This window comes from Aythya ferina (assembly GCF_964211825.1).
Source record: "Aythya ferina genome assembly, chromosome: 11".
Lineage (NCBI taxonomy): Eukaryota > Metazoa > Chordata > Aves > Anseriformes > Anatidae > Aythya > Aythya ferina.
The window spans coordinates 12913373-12934583 of NC_140307.1; the positions used below are offsets into that span (position 1 = coordinate 12913373).

At 55.6% G+C, this 21211-nt stretch overlaps 1 protein-coding gene across 4 annotated transcripts in view; it reads left to right on the top strand.

Moving 5' to 3' along the window:
* The first annotated feature begins 1928 nt into the window (after positions 1-1928).
* The window catches only part of LINGO1 (leucine rich repeat and Ig domain containing 1), a 117534-nt gene continuing 98251 nt past the window's right edge, over positions 1929-21211 (top strand). For 3 of the 4 annotated variants that reach the window (XM_084532707.1, XM_084532710.1, XM_084532711.1), the window contains exons 1-2: positions 1929-2077; positions 16520-16641. The gene's annotated coding sequence lies outside the window, so the exon portion shown is untranslated. Of the gene's footprint in view, positions 2078-11570; positions 11586-16519; positions 16642-21211 lie in introns of those variants that run through there. The other variant, XM_084532708.1, reaches the window with a different exon arrangement.

Here is a 21211-nt window from a genome sequence, read left to right on the forward strand (position 1 = left end):
CTTGGCTTGTTTAGCCCCGCGAAGGAAGGCAAAGCAGGGAGATGATTACTCCCCATAAATATATCAGGCGAGTAAACACCAGGTACAGAAAAGAACCATTTAAGCTAAAAGACTGCGCTGGCATGAGAACAAATAGGTTTTAAGCTGGCTGTTGTAGGCTGGGAATTAGGAGCCACTTTTTAACCATGGGAGCTGCGATGGAAGCAGAGGAGAGAAAATAACTCCCTGCTTTGGGAACGGGGCTGGAACCGGGTGCGAAGGGACACGAAGTGGAGGGGTGGTGAGTCCCCCCAAATGGCTTTTGGCACATTGGGCCTCTCCTGTGTTGCTCCCCAGGGGGAAAACAGCCCCAGGAGGGTCCCTGAGCCCTGCTGGGTGACTTGGGGGTACCTCTCCGGAGTGCCCCAAGCCCCCTGGCCGTGCTGCCCATGGCAGGCTGCTGCTGCTGGCTCCCCTGGCGTCCTCTCGGTGTGCCTGGATGGTGATCAAGCACGTGCAGGAAATTATCCTGAATTCCTTCTATATTCTGGGGCCTGTCTAAAGGCTTGGTGAAGAATCTGCTGATTAGGGCTCTAATCAGCTTTGAGAGCAGGTAATTTCTCAGCTAGAGATCATCTCCAAACAGGAAATCAGATTCAGGAGATAGCTGCTTTATGCAGCACATCATGGTGGACTAGAGCAAAGCTTGTTGTAATAATGAGCGGAGCTGGAATAAGATCATTATTAATATTATGCATTAATTGCTTTACGCCCCTCCTCCTTCCAGGTGGCTTTCCTACCTCGCTTATCTCTGTGTAATGCAACAGGAACCGTTCCAGACCCAGTCCTGGCACTCAGGCAGGGGTTTTGGACCCTGTCCCTCCTTCCAGACACCAGAGGACACCCCGGCATTCCCAGCCTCGGGCGTTTTTGAGCCTGGCACGGTGCCTGGGAGTGTAGTAAGACACAACAGCACTTAGTGGAGTGGCCTCAAAGGTCACAACGACACTGGTCCTGGGGCAGCCAATACCCACTGGTGAAAGACGCCAGGCAGCGAAGCAGTAAGATCTGGGAACAGCACCCAGCCCACGGCACAAAGCCACAGCCAGCACCCCACACAGCACCCAGCCAGGGGTTTTACAGCCGATTGCACGGGCAGGGCCCGCAGAGAGGGTGCAGGCTGCTCTGGGAGTGGGGCTGCTGCAGCTCCCTCCAAGCCTTTCCGCAAGGATTAGTGTCTGCTGTGCCGTGCCGGGCGTGCAGCCGCGAGCACACGCGTGCAGGACGTGGGGGGAGCTGCTCTCACAGCACAGAGCAGGGCCTGGGGATGCTGTGGGGGGGCAAGGGGGGCTGGGAGCAGGCTGTGCTGCTCGGGGAGGTGCGGGGCAGGAGCAGCAGGTAACCCCAGCCCCAGCCACATTCAGCTCCTCTCTGCGGGGATCCGGAACCATTTTCTGTGCATCTCTCACCCCTGGGCCTTTCCTTGTCGGAGGAAGGGGCCCTTTGTGTCCTGCTTGCACCAGGGCTGCCCGTACCCCGCACCCTGCACCTTTTGTCCATCCCACCGGGCTCGGGGGCATCTCCAGCCGGCTGGATCACTGTGGGGGACACAGCTTAGCCCCCACGCTTTGCCACAACGCTGGCTGCAAAGGCTAAACGTGCTAAATGTGCCGCTGCTCCTCCAGCATCAGTGCCGAGGGGTGCTCAGCCGCATCCTCGCCCAGCATCCCGGCACGGGGGGGGGCTTTCTCCCTCCGTAACCCTCCGGAGCGGGAGCCCAGCGCCGCGATTTGTCACCGGGGCCGGCCACGGGAGGGAGGCAGGAGGCGGGGGCGGCCGGGGGGGGGCGCGGCGGCGGCGGCGGCGGCGGCTGCGGGAGGACGGAGCCGGGGGGGAGCTGCCGGGAACGGCGGAGCCGGAGCCGCGGTGCTCGGGGCCGGCAGCAGCCGTAGCCCCGGGGCATGAGCTCGCCCCCCCGGGGGAGCGGGGGGCCCGGCGAAGAGGGCCGGGAGGCAGGAGGCAGGAGCGGCGGAGGATGCGCCCAGCCCCGCGGAGCCCAGCCCAGCTGCAGCGCGCCCAGCCCGGCCGCCCCTCCGAGGTAACGGGGAGGGTTTGGAGGGGGGGAGAAAAGGGTGGGGGGCACCGCCTGGCACAGCAGGGGGGCGTCTCCCAGCAGCTGCAGTCGGGGCCCCCCCAGGGGGTGGGGGGCGCCGTGGCATCGCCCCCCAGCATCGCCCCCCCCCCCTCCCCAGCGCTGCCCGCAGCGCCCGCCGCGATCGAAGCCGGGCTTTGAGGTCGGATGCAGCCGGGAACCTCCGGCAGGGCTCCGGCTGCCCGCGGCCCTCCCGCTGCAGCCCCTGAAAGCCACCGGCTCTGCGGGGTCCCTGGCACGGGCAGCCGGGGAGGGGGCCCGGGCTGTCACACCCGCACCTCTCGGCACCTCCATCTCGGTGGGGATGCCCCCGGGGAGCAGCGATTGCGATCCGATCCCATTTGGTTTGCAGCCCCAGGTGGGGCACGCTGCCTTACACCTCGCCCAGCTGCTGTCACCTATGGGGTGAGAGGCAGAGCTGCCCTCCTGCCTCTCCTCCCGCGGTGCTTGACTTGTACGGGAGCATCCCACCCTGGGAGCATCCCACCCCAGGAGCATCCCACCCCAGCAGGGCATCCCTCCCCAGCAGGCACCACAGGTCCCCCGGGTGCTCCTTTTATCCGCTGCGCTGCCAAGGGAGGAGGGAGAGGGGTTTAATTACCCTCAAGTGTCAGTTCGAGATAAATCTGCTGGGACGCAGCTCTTGGCAGGCGCGAAATAACGGGAGGCTTTTGCGCACGGGAGGCTGAGCTGAGAACAGGTCGGCGGTTTAATTGGTGGCTCCTCAGAAGGGTTCGGGTCAGGGTGGAGAAAATGGGATGGTGCTGGCTCCGGCAGTGATCCCCCTGCTACGGCTCTGGGAAGGGAAGATGGATGCTGAAGGCTGACGGCTCGCTCCGGTGCGTTCCTGCGGTGCTTTCGGGGCTGGGGTGCAGAGCAGGTGCTTGGGGCCATCCTCTGAGGAGCTGATGCTGTGCTGTTTCTGCTGCTCCTTCCTTGCTGAAGCAGGCAGCTCCCAAGGGAGCCCTTGCCCTGGTTGTCAGGAGACGACGCATCCTACGGGGCACCCAGGGAGCCAGCGAATTGCCTCCAGAAGCAGGGCTCTGCGCAGCGGTCTCCTGGGGATGCAAGGTGGGGCGACCTCAGGGGTTAGCACACAGCTCCTCTTACCTCCTCCTGCCAAAATCTCTGAAGGGCTTCACGGGAGCTCACAAGATAAGCGTTTGAAGGACTGCAGTCTTGCGGCTCCATGGGGAAAAGCCTCTTCCCTCTCCCCACGGCTGCGGGGCTGGGATGCACGGAGTGCCTGCTTTCCCCCTGCCTGCCTGTGCCCCACTCGGTGGCCCCGGATCCCGGCTCAGCTCGGGGAGCAGAGGCTCCTCCAGGCCCCCGCTGCAGGACCCGTATCAGCGCCACGAAAGGATGCTGCTGCGGGGCCGGCCCCTGCGAAGTGCTGCTCGGGGACGCGCCAGCAGGAGGAGGAAGGACATAATGGTTTATCTTATTGCTCAGCCAGAGGTGCCAGGCTCTTCTCCATCCTCGTCCCAGCCTTCCCGGGGCTGCCACGGGGTGGGGGTTTTGAAGCAGCGGTGCCCCCCTGCTGGCTCCTCGGGGTTGGTGTGGATATGGGGAGCTGTCACTGCTGTTTTCTGGATGAAAGTGGTTTTTGGCCATTACCGTGGTTGTGCTCATTGTTTCAGGGTCTGGAAGGCGAACAGCATCTGCTTGCTTTGATCCGGCACCTTGCACTTGCTGCTCGGCTGGTGACCCTGGGGACAGAGCGGGTGGTGGCACCAGCAAGGGGAAACCTGTGGGGTGCCGTTTGGGTGCACGGCTGCTGGTGGTGCTGGGGCTGGTGTGGGGTGCTTGGGCAGCTGGCCCAGGGTGGCCTGGCCACGCACAGCTCTGGGAGGAGGTTTGTGTCCCTCCCCGAGCTGCCTGTGCCTGAGTCTCCACCAAAGGCAGCCCGGAGGTGTGATTGAGGGGCAGAGACTCTTCCTTGTTCCTCTTGCGAGTCAAGCTGCCGTGGGACAGGTTGGGCTGAGTGAGAGCAGAATCCGTGCTCATTTTGGTGGCAACAAGCTTTTGATGCCACCTGTGACAGGAGCATATTTAGCCCTGATGTATATCCGCTGCGCTGGCTTCGGGCTCCAGATCAAGGCATAAGAGCTTTTGATGCATGCACGCACAATGAGGGGAAAAAAAATTAAACCCGCAATCCTCAAAATGTCTGCAAATCCAGCAGCTTATCCTCACCCCGGGCAGGCAAAATTAACCAAGTGTAGGATCAGTAAATCAGGGAATCAGCCGCTCTCATCACCGAATGTGAGAAGGCTGCGAGCTCAGCTGGCATGGAGCAAGGCACCCGCACCGAGGACGCTCAGGCTCTAGCCGTGGGGCACCGGGGGACTCGGGCTGGCATCTGTCCTCCTAATCTGTCCTTCTGCCACGCCAAGAGCCTGGGCAGGTGGCAGTGCTGTCACCTGTGCTCGTGCCGAGCCACGCCGCTGCATGCTCCGGTCCCCAAAATTTCCGTGGGGCTCAGAAACCCAGCAGGCTTCTGAGCACCCCGAGGTGTTTGCAGCTGGGACCCGGGGCCAAGCAGTGGCAGTGGCAGCTCCTGGAGGACCCCAGCGCTGCAGGAGGCTGGGGCCAGGCCAGTCCATCTGGAGATTGATGGCATTATCCCTTAAACGCCTTTCACTGAAATAGGATGGCCGGGCTGATTGGATTGCACTCTGTAATTAATTAGCTGGGTGCAGTGGGCAGGAGGCAGCTCCGGTGGGAAGAGAGGGGGGAAGGTGCCAGGAGAGGTGCCCAGCTCCACACCACCCCTCCTCACTAACACGGAGCTGTACAATGTGAGCCATCAGGAGCTGGGTGCCTCTTCCAGCAGCTTGGCCTTTTTCCAGGTCAATAATTGCGTTTTTCTATGCTATGAGACCCCCAAACCACAGCCCCAAGACCATGGGGAGGGTGGGCTGGGTGCCCCTTGCCAGGGGGACAGCGGGTGGGCTGCAGCCCCCTGTCCCTTGGGGTTGATGCTTTCAGCATCATCCGTACCCATGAACAGCAAGCATCCCTCTTAGGTTATTGTTATTTTTATTTTCCTTTGTGTTTACTGTGGGGATTAATAAGGAACTGCAGCGTAAGGAAAATCCGAAGCGGCTCCTTGGTTATTGTTTAATTCAGGGAAAAAGCAGCCTGCTGAGGGAGAGGCTGAGCTCAGGGTGCCCCACGTGCAGCATCCCTGCTCGGGGGACGCAGGGCTCATGGTGAGATCCTCAGTTTGGCAGGGGGGGCACTCAGCTGGGGCTGGCCAGGGCATGGGGACACCTGTGTCAGCACCCACAGGTGCTGTAAGGGCCTGGGGAGGAGCTGGGAGCTGCTTGGGCAGGGTGTGGAGGTGCGTGGCTGGCTTTCCTGCAGCGTGGTGAGTGTCCTCTGCTCCTTCTGCCCCCTCGGGACCTGTCCCCAGCCCTGGCAGGGGGAGCGCCAGGATGGTGGCACCTCTGGGTGCTGCAGCCTGCCCTGCCGGGTGCTGGCTCAGCTCAGGGAGAGCTGTGTGCTGCTGGGTTCCCCTGCTGGTAGCTGGAGGTGCTGCCTGGGAGGGGAAAGCTGCCTTCTGGCCTGGGCACCCCAACCCTATGTGTAGGGCCGGCGGGTTTGTGCTGCACGCTGGGGCTCTGCTGCGGTGCTGGAGGAGCGTGGCTGAGCCCAGTGCGCTGATAAATCTTGGAAAACAAAGCAGTGTGTGTTCAGCTCAGCTTAGCCCACAAAGGAAAACCACATCACTTGAAAAAGCAAAGCTTTTAAAAATAGATTTTGTTTTATTTTTTTTATTTTTTTTCTTTAGCAGAGAATGCGGCTCTGTTTTGAGCCGGGCAATGAAGTGCCTGGGGAGGGTTGCGATGAAACCTCTCGTTTTAAAGCTCCCGGTGCCAGGTGGGGCTCCTGGAGCTTTGTGTGCCTCCAGCCCGGCTTTGTGGCGGTGCTGGCTGCTCCGAGCTGCTGCTGCCTGTGGAAACGGGGGAATTGGGCATTTTTGGTGCCAGGGAGAAGCCACGCGGGTCAGGCTGGTTCCTGCTGGAAACAAAGCCCTGGGCACCCCTGCGGTAGAGAGAGCTGGCAGCAGCCTGCTGCATTGCTTCTGCACAGCCACCACAGCTGCCGAGGGGCAGCATTTCCAGTCACTCAGGTCTCGTTTTTGGGGGAGAAAGAGGAGCATTGCCAGCCAGCAGGTGCCGCGCATTGTTCCTCGCTTCCCCCCGGCGTGAAGGGGAGGTGGCCGTGAGCCCAGCAGAGCCTCCCTGCTTCCCCCCGCCCCCTAATTTGCTAAGGAGCCCTCTTGTTTGCCTTGGCTCTGATTAACGAGGCGCGTCTCACTCTGACAACATGTCACAAGCAATAAATTTCCGCCGAGCTGCGGGGTGGCCGGGACGCCCTCGCGCTCCCACCTCCCTGCTGCCGGCTCTGCCCCGACCCCGTGCTTCGGCCTCAGCCTGGGAGGAGGAGAGGAGGCTTGGGATGGAGAGGTTGTGGCATGAAAGCGGCTTTCCCAGGGGCTGCCTTAGCCCCCAGGGACTCGGTGGTTTCTTGGGTTGTTTGGAAATGTAAAAGAAACCACCAGGGATGGACCAAGAGTTGCGTAGTGGCCGCAGTCTGTGTTTTCCCAAGGTTTGCTGCTATGGTTTGGCCTTTGGAGAAGGGCTGGCTGTGTCACGGTGTGAGCAAGTCCCGGATGTGCTCTGGTCTGTGGGAAGCTGCCCCGCAGCTGGCAGGGGGATGTGGGACAGCACGGCCTGGATCCGTGCTGGTGGGGGCACACCAGGCGTCACCGGAGCCTTGGGCTGGCTGGCAGCGAACCAGCCTGGATGGAGAGGCCCTAGGGAAGCCTCTTCCCAATGAAAACTAGATTTATACTAAAAAAGTGGGCAGGAATGGGTCTCCAGAGGACCCTGTGCACCCCACTGAGCTGGGGACAAGGACAGGGCCAGCCCCCCGTGCCCTGTCCTCACACAGCCCCGGTGAGTGGCAGCGGGCTGGTGCTGTCACCGCCACTCGGGTGTCTGTCACCTCCTGCCCCGTGACACCAGCTGCTCCTCTCCCGGAGCTGCTGAGGGACTGCTCGAGGTTTCTAATCAGCGAAGGGAAGCACCGACTATTAACACTGCTCCTCTTTGTATTCTTGATGGCTTTTCTTAAAGCGTTGCTCTTAGAGGCTCTCCACTGTTAGCTTTTGTTTTCTCTTCAATAGCTTGTCTAATAAATGCCATTATCTTGGGCACAAATCTACTTCATGTCTCAATTCCGCTCGGTGAGGCTCGGTAACAATGGCAGGGCAGCCGTGCTTTGAAGAGGGGCTCTGTCACCGCCTGATGCCACTTCCCTGCCTCCCAGACCTGTCCCCGAGGCACGCAGGGCGCCTGCTGGGTGTCAGATGCAGCAGCTCCACCTGGCTGAGCCCCTCCGTGATTAGAGGGGATGTGTTAATGGCCCAGGATCCTCTCCAATCCCATCATATTAGGTGTTGGGGAAGGGTGAAAGGCTGCAGGGTGAAGCTGAGAAGCGTTTCCTAGAGCTTGAAGGAGCTCAGCTGCAGCCAAGCAAAGGTGTTGGTGCATCTCCAGGTGGTTCCTGCTTGCTCCAGCTGGGGATAAGTTCTCCAGGGCCATTTCCCTGTGCCTGCAGCTCAGCACCCCCATGCCCTCAGGGGGAACAGCCCTCAGCCTGCTGCGTGGTGGGGAAGTGAGGCTGTGGTGGGACTTGGTGCTCCCGGAGCAGCCTGCGAGTCCCACCTCCGCCGGGCTCTCACCATGGCTGGGATGCCTGCTGCCTCCGCGTTCTGTCCTCTCAGTTACAAATACCTCATCCTCTCAGGACCTAATGCACAAAATAATTTTCTTTAAAGGATTTTTTTTTTTCCTACTTGGTTCTTGCATTTTAAAATGCACACGCTGTGTGTACAGCATTCAGACGTGCTCTCGGCTTTCCCCCAACCGTAATTGCTTTAAAACTGCAGATAGTTGGCAAAAGCAATTTTCTCTACATTAGGGAAGCCTCCAGCTCATCTCATCCCTCACACAAGCCTTTGCAGTCGCTCTCCCCCAGCCCTGCCTTCTCCCCTCTGCAGCTGAGCGATGCTCGGAGCCTTGCGGTGCCTCTCGTCCTCTGCGCTCCCGGCTGATGCCCTCTCTTCCCCAGCCTCCAGGGGGGAGGACCGGCCTCTATCACAGCTTCTGCTGAGCAAGGGTGATGCTTTCTGGCTCCTCGGCCGTGCTGATGGCATCGTGACATCTGTGACCGTGGTCCCATCTCCTGGGCTGGCTGGGCATGTGTGCCGGGCACGTGCCGCTCTCGTTCTAGCGACTCTGCTGCCGGAGTGTTTAACATGCTCTCTCTGCTCGCAGGACGTGTTGGGCTTTCAAAAAGCATTAATGATGGAGAGTAAATTGGAATCTGAGAGAAATAATCTGTAGGCGTTCTCTGTAGGCCTTGTCTTGCCTTGCCTTTCTCAGCCATGGTGAAGGAACAACGGCTGAACAGGAATATCAATGAGGAGGAGCCCCAGATCCCTCTCGTCTGTTGTGATGTCTCTTGCTGTGCTGGGGTGGCTGCGGTGGCTTTTGTCACCTCCTGCTGGAGGACAGCCTTTGGTTGTGCGATGCTCTGACTGCCCCAGCCAGCCCTGGGGAAGCAGGACCTCGTGCAAGGACCAGACCTTGCAAATGGAGTCAAGCTGGACCTAAACTTGCTCTGTGCATGCTGCAGCCTCCCTGCCCTGTGCCGAGGCCCCTTGGCTCTTTATCTGCTTGGAGGGGAAGATGGGGTCCCCCCAGGGATGATCATCCTTGTGAGCATCGGCACCAAAACCAAGGTGGGGTGGTGGCGATGGGTGCAGGAGTTCTCCAGCCTGAGCCTCCAAAGGCTGATGCCTGCTGCGGGGCTGTGAGCTGAGCGCTTTGGCACAAGGCACACATGGAGGGGGGCTCTGCCTCTCCAGCACAAACGGTGACTTCCCTGAGCAGGTAATGAATGGCGCTGTGGGTTGTTCAGGTGGGAACTTGGTAAAGAAATGTATACCAAGCGTTAATCAAAACTTTGGGGGTTCCCTTTCCTATTCCCTGTGTGCCTGCACTGGAGGTAGAGCCCTGCTGGCCACACTGGGGTGTTCAGGCCGAGGGCAGCAGAATCTCAGGAGGCACCTAAAGGTCTCTGGGCCCCAGAGGAGAGCCAGGGTGCTGTCTGGAAAACCTACTTGTTGCTACTGCCCCCATCCTGCAACACGAAGGCACAGCTGGCATGGATCTTGTGTCCGTGGAGAGCTGTTCCTTCCATGTGTCTTCAGCGAGGGGCTGTTCAGGTACAGCTTCCTACCTTAGTCTGGTCCCTGGGCTGCTCTTGGATGTTTACCAGCCTTGTAATTAAAGCTTTTCCCATCTCTGTTTATTTCCTGAGCATTGTTTCAATGTCTGGAAAATCCTGTTGCAGCAGAGCCTGGAGTACTTCAAAGATGCCCAGGGAGAGGACAGATGCTCTGCAGGGACCCTGCATATGTCAGGCATAGAGAGAAATCAGCCGTGTGCTGGCTTCCACTAACCAGCTGCTTGAGCTGGGTAGAAACTCCAAATCTCCCCTTTCCTTCCTTTTCCCTATTTCCAGTACCCCAGAGCATCACCTGGTACCCTGGGGCTTGCTGTGCTGGGAGCACAGGCGCCTGGTCCAGCCCCAGCAGCTGCATTCCCTGCTGCCCCACTCCATTTTTTTTTTTTGTTTCCACTGTAAAAATGTGTAGGGAAAACCCTGCCTCGAGCACCAGGGCTCGGCTATGTGCTGAGACGTGCACATGTTTCAGCCTGTTGGCAGCCCCTGTGCCTTGTGGCATGGAGGACTGAGGTCTGGGGGGCTCTGAGCTCCTGAGGCTGGGCTGTTGAAGGGCTTTTGCTTGAAGCTTGGGCAGCAATGGTAGCTTTTGGGTATTTCTGGCTCTCTGTTGGTGTGTTCACAGCTTCTGCGTAAACCAAGGGCGGGTTGTCTCCTTACCTCTCCTTGCAAGTATGGAAAAGAGAAAGCCAAACATCTCCCAGCTCAAAACCTACAGAACCTAGGCTTTCTGCCCATTTTTTAAGCAATGGGGCTTACTGTGGAGGTGGAGACACCGGGGTTTTCTCCTGCAGCGTGGGTACCTATTGCTAGGAGAGCCCGGCACAGTGCACACCGTGTCCTCTCAGCCTTGAGTGTTTGGAGATCTCCAGATGAGGAGCTGGGCTTTTGGGCTTCACGTGTCTGAAGCCTGCTGCAATCCTCACCTTGGCATGTTGAGCGGTGTTCGAACACCCCTCGGCTGCTCCCTTTGGGGGCTCAGTCTTGGAGAGACTGGGTGACACGGATGGCTTTAGCTGCCCCCGAATTCGGGGTGCTCTGCACCTCTCAGAAGTGGGATTTCTTGCAGCCCCATCCTTCCAGTCGTGCAGCTGTGTGCCATCTTAATAGTGTCAAGCTCACAATGAGCTCGGGCAATTTGCTTTATAAAGCAACGCGCTAAATGTGTCAACACTCAGTGCATGTTTTTAATATAATATTTCAGATTGTTTTGAAAGAAGCCAAGATCCTTCCTTCCCTCTTCATTAGGAACGCTTTATGTGAAAGAGATGAACAATAGAGAGAGTATGCCAGGGAGAAAGCGTTCCCAAGTATTTGTTGCTGCTGAGAAATTAGCTCTGCTTATAATATAAAGCTTCAGTGCCTGACTATGGGGGCAATTAGGCAGTGTGCAAGCTGCTGAGGAAGGCTGCAGGGCCACCGTTGCTGGAGATGTTAAGGCCAGGCTTGACAACGTCCATCAGGCATGGTGAAATTCCTGCTCCTCAAGGGAAGGGGATTAAATGATTGTCCTGCCTACCCAGGGAGAGTCAGAAGTACAATGTGAGCTGCTCTGCCATGAGCACTTTCAGGCTGGGTTTGTGAATCTTGCTCTGTTTCAGCCCAGAAATGATGGCTGTGATTTTTTAACTCGCTTCCCAGCAGGATTGCGGGTGGGTGGTTCTGCTGCTCTTCTGGCCTCCAGCTGAGAGACTTGGTCTCATGCCATGAGAAGGGTAAGACCTTTTGTGTGGCTCTGTTCTGACTGGTGCTAGTCAAAAATAATACAGCTGAAATGCTTTCATCAGAGAAATATGGTTCCTGTTTCTTCCTCTAGACTGTCTCTTTCATCTCAAGGCAGAGGAAAAACTTTCAGGGAAAGTCAAAACTTTTCCTTTCTGCTTCAGACCATGTACTGGGGTGGGAAAGGGCTCGTGCCCTGGCCAAGGTGGCACCACTCTGAGCAGCACAAGCTCCTTAGCTGGGGTTTTCGGTGTGTGCCACAGCAGCAACAAGCCCTGAAAAGGGTTTGGAGCAGGGAAGGTCAGTCCAGGAAGAATGCTCCAGACCTGATCCTGCAGAAGCTGGCATGACAAGGAGCTGTGCTGGACCGTTGGGGACACAGTGGGATGGGGACAAGCTGGAGCACAAGGTCAGTGTCCTTTTGTGTGCTCAGGACAGGCAGGATTTGGTTTTTCTTCACCTCCTGCTAATCCTGCTGCTGAAATATTTTTCCTACAGACCTATTTTTTTTTATTTTATTTTTTTTTTACAGTTCCTAAATGGAGTGTTTAAGCTTATTCTTTTCTTTTCTGTGAAAGAGGCAGTAAATCCTTTATCCTGGCTGGCTATTTCTGTACGTGCATTTCCTCTTTGTGCTGCAGCTTGTCAGCTGTGTCAAAGCCCAGAACCTTGGCCTCTGTTGGACTCCAGGCTTGGATTTCTTGGTATTTAACAACACAAGCTCACTCGGACTAATGTTTCTTTTCTCTCCTCTTGGTGTCTTTTTGCAAAAATACCTGTTTAAAGCAATTCCTGACAAAAGGGAGCAAGCAGAGAGGTAATGGTTTGTCAGCTCTGTCCCCAGCACAGCCGGGCGATGCTGGCTCAGCGGTGGGTTTTGGCATGCGGGGGGAGGTGGCTGCCTGTGTGTTGGGGTGATGGCAGAGCTCTTGGCTACCAGCTTCGCAGTGGAGCTGTGCTGGTCCTTGAAGGTGATGCCAGCTTACCACTGTGGGCATGTGCCTAGCCATGGCGGCTGCTTGTACAAGAACAAAAGAATAAACAATGGGAACTGTGATTAATTAGCGCCGCAAATTAGCAGGGTGCTTGGCCAAGCTCGAGCTGGAGGTAAGGAGCTGAGCTGAGATGAGAAGGCTATAACCAGCTCTGGTAGCTAGGAGTGAGACTGCCAGTGCTCAGGGTGTTAATTACTGTACCCTAATCCAAGTCAGCGGAGTTATCTTTGACACAGTGCTCTGTCTTTGCTCTTCATTTGCAAATTTGTGCAAGGACCATGATCAGCAAATAAATTTGCAGAAAGCACGTGGTGGGCCTAGAGATTTGGAAGTATCCTCGGCAAATATTTGCCCGCCTCTACGGTGAACCTTGCAAATGCTTCTTGTGACCTCAATGCTGAATGTAACAGGCAGCTTTGGGTAGGATGTCAGGCCTCAGGACAGGACCAGGAACGGCTGCTGCAAAATGCTAAGTGTTCCCTTACATCCTCTCTCCTTCCTGCCCTCTTGCTGTGCAGCATGTGGATGTCTTCAGATGTGATACACTTGACTGCTTTCCTTGTAGGAGCACATCATTCCCATTAAAAGGTGGCTGCAGCTAAATACCATTTGCTCAGCGAGGTCTAAAGCAGTGCCCTTTTGAGTGATTGGGAGGCACAGCCACTTTCTTGGGGACAAGAGACTATTTTTCAGGCTCTTTATTATTAATTTGTTAAATGCTGGCTGATCAAAACTGAGATGCAAAAAAGGATGTGAGCTCTGCTACAGGGACCTCACAGCAAAATAGATGTATTAAATCAAACCCAGGCTGGAGGTGATAGTGCTGTGTGTGAAGGTGAAGCTGGACAGGAGAGGGGTGAAGATGCCTCTTTCTCCATCAGGAAAGGGTCTTGCTTCTCGTTCAGTGCTGAAATCAAGCTCCCCAATCAACAGGCAAAGGACAAGTCATTTCTCAAGGTGTTTGTGGGACACTTTGGCTTAGGAAGAGGGCTCCCTGGCCCCCTCCCTGGGCTCCCTAGACCCCCTGTGGGGCTGCAGAGCTGGGGACCCATCCCTCAAGCACTCTGTGTGCACCACAAAGGGTATGGGGTTGTGCCCTGGCATTTACTGGGTCCTTGCTTTTTCCCCCTGCTATTTGTGACCTCCTCCCCAGTGGGATGGATGCTGCTGGCATGCTTTATGTAGCTTTCTGTTCCTCCTTGTGGTGGTAAGTAAAAATATTGCTATTTCAGATCTGAGAGGTCTAGCTAAGAAGTTTATCTTAACAAAAGGAACATTCCCTCCCGTGAATGGTTACTTGGCTTTGATAACATGTAAGCAGTTGTCTGGAGCCCATTCTTCCCTGGCGTGCATACCTGGCTCTAACATTGGGTTTATTTTCCTTACCCCTTGCATACTGTTCAAAGAGAGGAGATTTGGGTCTCTGCAGTCTCTGGGTGGGTGGGGAATACTGCCTCTCACTATGATCATGGTTAATAAGCTTCTGCCTGACCTGTCCTAAATTGTGCTTGCATTATTACACACTCAGTCACGATAATCTCCAGCAGTTTTGATGCCATGACTCAGATGGTTTGCTTTGTGCCATAGCTTGGAGGAACTGCAGGCTATCTCCTCTGAACCCCCAGGTGCCAAACTGAAAAGGTAAGGCACCTTCTTTAAAAATAAATTAAAACATTTCCCACTGGGGCTCCAGTGAGGATTGTCTGTAAGCTCTTCATTGTGCTTGAACACTACTATTTGGACTTGAAATACAGGTCAGCCCAGAACCTTAAACTTGGCTAAAGTAAATTGAATTGTAATTGATAAATTCAGTTGGAAAATCTCATTTGTTTGGGCAAGTGTAAGGTCTTGATTTGTTTGGGGAGTTTATTTTGTTTTCTCTGCAACTGTTGGTGACTGTCTGGTCAGCGGTGTGTGTGAACATGTGTGAGCTCTCCGACACAAAGCAGTAACCCAGCCTGAGACCAGGGCTGGATCCAGGTGCACCCAGGCTCCAGAAGGAGCCTGCAAAGCCATGGGGTCTGCTCCTGGCCTCATGACTGAACGGGAGGGTCCTCTTCATCCTTCAGGCCTCCAGTTTCTGTAGGAGCTGCTCGAGTGCCCCCGGGGGGTCCCCACCTCAGTGTGACTGAAATGTGGGCCCCTGGGCAGGCTGCCATCTCAGCAGGCCTGAAGGGCAGGCCTCCATTTGGACACCAGCTGGCTGCCTGGGTGTACGAGTGAGTCTCACAAGCAATTAAAAGGTACTTCTAAAATCATGGGCTGACAAAAATATTCTCTGGGAGATTTGTAAGCAGGCTGGCATTCCCTGAAAATGAATCCTGGGTTGTGTGTGTAAATGAAACTGGCTCCAGATGGGCATCGTGCAGTCCAAAGCAAGCGTGGTTCTCGGAGGGGAACTTGCCCCAGTTTATATACAAGAATGACTCCCCCTGAAGTTTGTAAGAAAAATGCTATTGCTGTACCCAAGGTGATCCTCCTAAACATTTTTCCTTAAAGTACTTTTGGTTTTTGATTGCAAAAAGAAAACAAACCCAAAGTACCCCAGACTCAGCGGGATGCCTTCTTTAGTTGTTATAGTGCATCTGTACTGAGTCACAACCTCAGAGCCTAAAAGAATCCCAGGAAAAATTAAACACCAATTAAAAATTTTAAGAGAAGTTAACTGATTGAGAACCTAAACCACCCCAGCATTTGTATCTCTTGTATACTCTTGTGCTACTTCTATCTGATAGAGCTGGAGGTTGCAGATGACCTAGGTTATTTTTCTCATTTACCACTATATCTTGCAGATAACCACTATGAACAGAGGGAGGAAGTTGACTCCACCACTAGCCCTGAGTCTGAACCTCTCAATTCCACTAGAAAGGAATTTGAGCTCCCTAGCACTGAGCAACAAAAGAAAATGTTAAGAAAAATGAGAAGAAAACAGTAAAAACTACACTAAATTATCCACTGAGAGAAGCTGGTTCTGATGGCAACCTTGTCTCAGTCCATTTTCCCTGGAGTGCAACCAATTTTTTTACCTCCCAAACTACTGGGGGAAATGAAGAATTTATGGAGCTTTGGATAATAAGAAAGTTATAACCTAACCTCAGCTAATATGGACCAGCTTCTTAGAGCTGTAGCACCAGAAGAAACTTGAATAAGGCTCTATGACACGGCCAAGTGGTCAGTAGAGCCAATTCCAAATACTGACGTTAGATCACACAGGGTTTCTATTTTCAATGCTATTTTCCAAGTATGTTCTAGAAAAACAGATTGGACTGAAGTTTATGCATGCAAACAGTTCAAGGGTGAAAAACCAGCCAGCTACATGGATAGACTGAGAACTCTGTGTAAGACGTGCAGAAATAGATAACCCTGTGAAGCAAGCAAGACCTGCACTTGTTTCAGTTCTTGTTCAGGGCTTGGGTTCTAAAATTTATGAAAATATTCAAAGTACGATACAGTGATTGGCTGGGAAGGAGAAAGCATAAAGGAATTACCGGCTGCTCAACAATTTTATAGCACAGCTAAGAAAGCAAAGGGGTGGGTGAAGCTAAATCAATGGCTCTACAAATTCAGCAATTAGAAAATGCCTGCACCCCCTGTAGGCAGAGTAAGTGTAGAATGTCTGGCCCCTGAGGGCAATTAGGTTTAAACCCTTTTCAACCTGTGCATGCTGACAATCAATGCAATTTTTGTAAACAGCCAGGTCACTGGAAATTAGAATGCCCTCAACGATTTTGCAACACTAGCCCACGTTTTTCTTCTGGCGCTCACGGAACTGGTGCTTTTGGGCCACAGTCACATCATCCATAGCACAGGACAGCCTGAGGGACTGTGACAGTGCCCCAGTTCCCTTTAGACCCCTCTGTACTGCATTTAAATTGCCGTGTTGCAGGAAAAAAAGCAAACAAACAAAAAAAAAAACAACTGTAACCTGTCTCACTGGTACTTGAATGCCTGATACTCTGATATCCTGATAATGAATATCACCTCCATCTCTACTGTGCCTCTTCTCTGTTTGCAGATGGTAAAAGTACAGCGACTCCTTCTGAGAGCTGCTGTGTTTAGGCTCCCAAATATCACCCTACAGTTGTCAGGAGCCCCTCGGGGGCTTGTGGACATGTGTAGGTGTCTGTAAGTTGGTGCCTAGAGGTGCATGGGACCAGCAAGGGTCCCACCTGATCTCCTGGTTTCCCTGATGGCAATGGGAATAAGAGTAACAAGGAAAGAAGTTGATATTTAAGCATGTTCTTCTTCGTCCTAGCTTTATTGTTAAACTCACAGTGGTCACAAGCTGGATGGGGGCTTGAGGTCTTGCTTTCCCATGCTGACATCTCCTGTGCCTTCTCATCCGCAGCCCCCTGTGCCCAGGAGCCATGAGCTGCCCCCAGCACCTGCAGAGCCCCTGGAGCAGCGCCCTGTGTGCAGCCCCTCGGTGCTGTTAGGCTCCCTGCTGCAGCCTCCTGCATCCCTTCTCAGGTAAGGACCGTGGCTGTTCTGGCCGGGAAGAGCAAACGGGTGTGCTAATGTGGGTGAGAGCCTGGCTGGATTTTGGCTGGTTGTGTCTTCTGACTTGTCCAGGAAGGAACTGGGCTTGGGTGGGACTGGTACCTTCCGATTGTCTCAGCTGCTCCAAAATGGTGTTTGGGAAAGGGTTTGTGTGTCCTCTTGCTACCTCAGACTGCCTGTTGTCTTCTCTCACATCTGCCCTTTGTGATAAGATTGTTTTAAAGGTTTCTCAAATAAATTGTGCTAGGTTTATGGGGGATACGTGGGGCTGGCTGTGAAATTGTTCTCAGCTGAGGAGTAGATATTGGGTTTAGAAACCAAAAGCTTGGTTTCTGGTGTTGTGGGTTTTGAGGCTTTTAGACCTCTTTGTTTTCAAGCCTCTCCTTGCAAACAGAGGTGTCAGATGTGCATGGTAATGCGCAAGCATTGCTGCTTCTCAATCTGCTTAATCTCCTGTGCAGACGAGCTGGGCCTAGCAGAAAGATGTGGGTGTCCTGAGCATTTCATGGGGTGGCAGAAGGCACAAAGCAGGAGGTCTCCAGCGATGGTCACAGCAGCTCCAGTGAGCCTGAGCTGGGAGACCCGCCTTTTCCCAGCTCAGCCCACCCAAAACCTGATTTCCCACTGGGTTTTCATAGCTAGGCTTTTCAGGCAAGTCTAATACAACTTTTCTCCTCAAACCTACTCTGAAATCTGCCAGCCTGGTGTGCTTCAGCCCGGCACATCTGCACGCAGCCACGGGGAAGCAGGGGCTGGTTAGCGCTGACATCCCTGGCCATAAATATCTCGCCCTCTCTAATCCTCCCTGTAGCTTCAGTGCTTCTGCTTTACTAAGAGTTATTTGACTCTCCGTGTTGCACTTCTTAGACAAAAGGCTTTTAAATAAAACCCTCTGCTAACTCGTTAGGCCTCCTGTCCAGGTCACTTCCTGGGCAGGTGATTTATGGGGCTGCGTTTAACGTTTTATTAACTCGGAGTCGCTGGGGCCGGTCAGTCGGAGGCCATCCCGTTGGCTGCGGCGAGCGGCAGCCCGCTGAGTCGGGCTCCCACCGCCTCCTCTGCTCCCAGAGCATCCGTGGGGGGCGAGGAGGGGAAAAGCTGGAGGATCCAGAGAGGGAGGGAGAGATCTGGGAGGGCTAAATGAATCGTGTGAGGGTTAAAGAGATAATGGAGCTTTAGATCTTATCTGGGGAGCTGCCTTATCTCCCGCTGTTCCTACGTGAGTGCTTGGCTGCAGCGGGGATGGGAGAGGGGCCCGGGGGCTTGGTGAGGAGGTGGCGAGGCTGTGGGCTGCTCCCTGCAGGGCAGGGCTGTGGGAACATCCCTGATGGGATGTGCCTGTGCTAAACCCTTCCTGCAGCACCGCCTGCCTCCTTGCCATGCGCGTGCACGAGCCCATTTAGCTCCTGGCTTCCCTCCAGCCTTTCCCCTGGCTGTGCTCCTGGCAATCTGTCTGGGCCAGTCTGCTTCCCTCTGACCCCAAGCCCTGCCCTGCAGCTGGCTCCGAAAGAGCCCCGGCATGGGGAAAGCTGCTGGGGCCTGAGTGAGCTTCGCCTGGGGAATCCGGACCTCCCGTCGGCGATGTGAGGCTGCAGCAGCAGCTTTGATTATCTCTGGGTTTGTTGCCACTCTCCCCCTGTGCCCTGTCTTTGTTCCAGCTGTGCTTGGAGATGTTATTCAGTGGAGTTTTCCAGCTCTTGGTAACAGGGGGAAAAAAAAAACGAACTCCTGCACAAGCAGAGCTAATGAGCTCTCCCTGGAAATAAAAGCATCCCAAGGACAGCCCGGCCATACAGAGCAGCCCGTGCTCAGCAGCTCCTTCGGCCACTGAGCCACGTCCCGGTGCTGGGCACCACGAGGAGGCTGTGGCCGCCCGTCCTCCCTCACCCATCGCCCCTCTGAGGGCTCAGGAAGGCTGGGATGTTGTTTGTTCCTCTGGCCCTCGCCGCGTGGGGCTGGGATGCAGGTTTGGGAACATCCCTGAGCACCGTGGGACCTGTGTGCTGCCCCAAACCCTGATGTGTGTGTGCTCACGGGACAGGGCGAGGAGGGGAGACGCATCCCATGGATGGGGCTGGCTGTAATTGTTTAGAAGTGGGTCTGGGTGATGCCCTGGCTCTCCTTGCCTGCAGAGCACTCCCCCAGCATGGGTGGGTGTGAGGTGAGGCCCCCCGTGTGTGCAGGGAGAGCGGAGCTGCTGTCCCCGAGGTTGCCGGGCGCGTGGCCGGGAGGGAATTTATCTCGCAGCTAAGCAGGCAGCTGAAAGCTATTGCTTCTGATGTGCCTATGATTTGCTGAAACCTGTGTCTCCTTTGTCATATTTCTGTCTGCCTCAGCCTCAAATCCCAGAGCAAAGTCTGAGAACTTGCTTTCAGGGAGGAACGGTGATTTTTTTTTCCCCTCCACCTTTAAGTATTTACTCTGAGCTTTCAGGATGTGTACCCCACGGGGATCCTGCCAGCTGTGCCTGCAGCCAAGGGGCACTGCCTGCCTGCCCTCTGGGGTCCTCCTTTGGCTGCTTTCAGGTTTTTTGGGGTCCCTTCACAGCAGCTGTGGGTGCAGCCCCTCCAAACATCCACCCCCTGGGGGCTTGGGGAGGGGAATCTGAAGCTTTGGAGCTGTGTTCTTGGGCAAGGGGCTGAAGCCTGACCCATTTGGCGAGCTCCACTGTGGGCTTGGCACATGCTGAGGCACCAGCTTCCCTGCGTGCCGCCTGGGTTCCTGGTCCTCAGCAGCTCTTGGAGCAGCTGCTGGAGTTTTCCTCCCGGCCTTACAGCTTGTGCCGGCCTCTGAAAGTCATGCCGGTGACCCAAGCAATGCTGACTGCCTTTGCTGTGCATCATGTACTGCTGCCTTGTGCCCTGCCGTGCGTTTTGGAGTGTCACCCCCTTCCTCTTCTCCCGCTCTACTTCTCCTCCAAGCCTTCCCACAGCCAGCACTCGGGCAAGCTGCTTGAATTCAGGGAGAGCAGCTCCTTGCTGGAGGCGAGCGCTGCTTAACTCCGGGGCGGGAGCAGGTTTCAGAGCGGCTCAGCGAGGGGCAGGAGGCTCTCTGCCTTTCTTTCCGGGTGAGCACACAAATTGCAGCAGCTGAAGGCAGAGGTAGCAGCCCCAGCCACCAGCACGGCAGCTGTCAGTGAGGCTTGTCCCTGTCCCTGTCCCCACCGGCGGTGCTTGCCACGCGCTCCCGGGCCCTGTGAGCACGCGGGCAGCGATGCAGAAACCCTCTGCGGGGCCTGGGGTGGGAGGGCAGGTGCAGCTCTGCTGGGAGATGCCCTCAAACCATCAGCAAATGGAAGCAGAAGAAGCACAGCTCACCCGGGGAGGTTTTTCTGAGGAGGAATAAACGCCAGGCGGATGCAGGGCTGGCGGTGGAAGCCGAGCTCCGGTAAGCCGTGAAGCGGTGAGGCTGGGGCTGGGGCTGGTCAGCGGGCTGGCTCCAAGACCGGCCCTCTCAACTTGTGCCCGCTTTGACTCGAACAGCCTCATTAGCAGGGAAGTGTCCCTGAGATGAGGTCCAGGTGCAATTATCTCCTGCTGCCGCTATTGTGACCGTGGCATTGAAGGTTGGTGCCGTTACACCGCGTCGTTGCAGAGCTCTTGTGCGCGGGAGAGCGCTGCCCAGAGAAAAAGTCAAATTAGAGCAAGCCAGTTTTTATTTTTTTTTATTATTTTTTTTGAAAGAAGCTCTCATTAGCAGCCTGTTCCCACTTGCTTGCCTCATTGTGTCGGGGTGGCTACGGCTGTGCGGGCCCTGTCCCTTCCCTCCCTCCTGCCTGACCTCCGCGGTGGCCGTGGCACCCTGGGCTCTGGGCTTATTCAGAGTGACACATCTCCGGGGCTGGGTGGAAGGGTGAGCTGTGAGACGTACAGAAAACATTTCCTCTGCCTTTGCATTTATTCAGCGCTCTCATCCGACCTCCCCAAACCCTGCAGTTCTCCGTGAGAGGCAGGGAAAGCTCCCGGAGCGCGGGCGGGGGAACTGCAGCCGGGTGTTGCAATAACTTGGGAGTGAGTGGCTGGGATAAGTCATGTCCCAGCATCAGCCCGGAAAGATCGCTGAGCTTCAATAAACAACGGCGTGCGCTGCGGCTCCATCGAAGCCAATCCTGCCTGGTGCAGTGATTCATGGATTCTTCCGCCAGGAAAATCACCTTGGTGGCTGGTGCGCGGGTGCCTGCCCGCCGCCGTGAGTAATTCCCCCCGCAGAAGGCACCGGGGAGGGGTGTGTGTGAAAACGCTGAACTTCTCCCGATGACTGCATCCCGCCGCGGGAGGTGGGCAGCGGGAATGTCGGCAGGGGCGCCAAAGGAGGTGAAGCTCAGCAAAAAAATAAAATAAAGCGTGGCGTTGAGGGCTGGGCGAGGCCAGCCTGGAGAAGCTGAGGCTCCCCTGTGCAACGTGCTGAGCTCTCCCCTGGGAGAGGAGCCCGAGCGCAGCGGTAGTTTGATTTGTTTTGCTCCCTTTCGGCTGCGGGCTGGAAACCGGGAGGCGGCAGCGTGCGGCTGGGGGTGCGGCGTGTGTCTGGGTGCTGCCTGGAA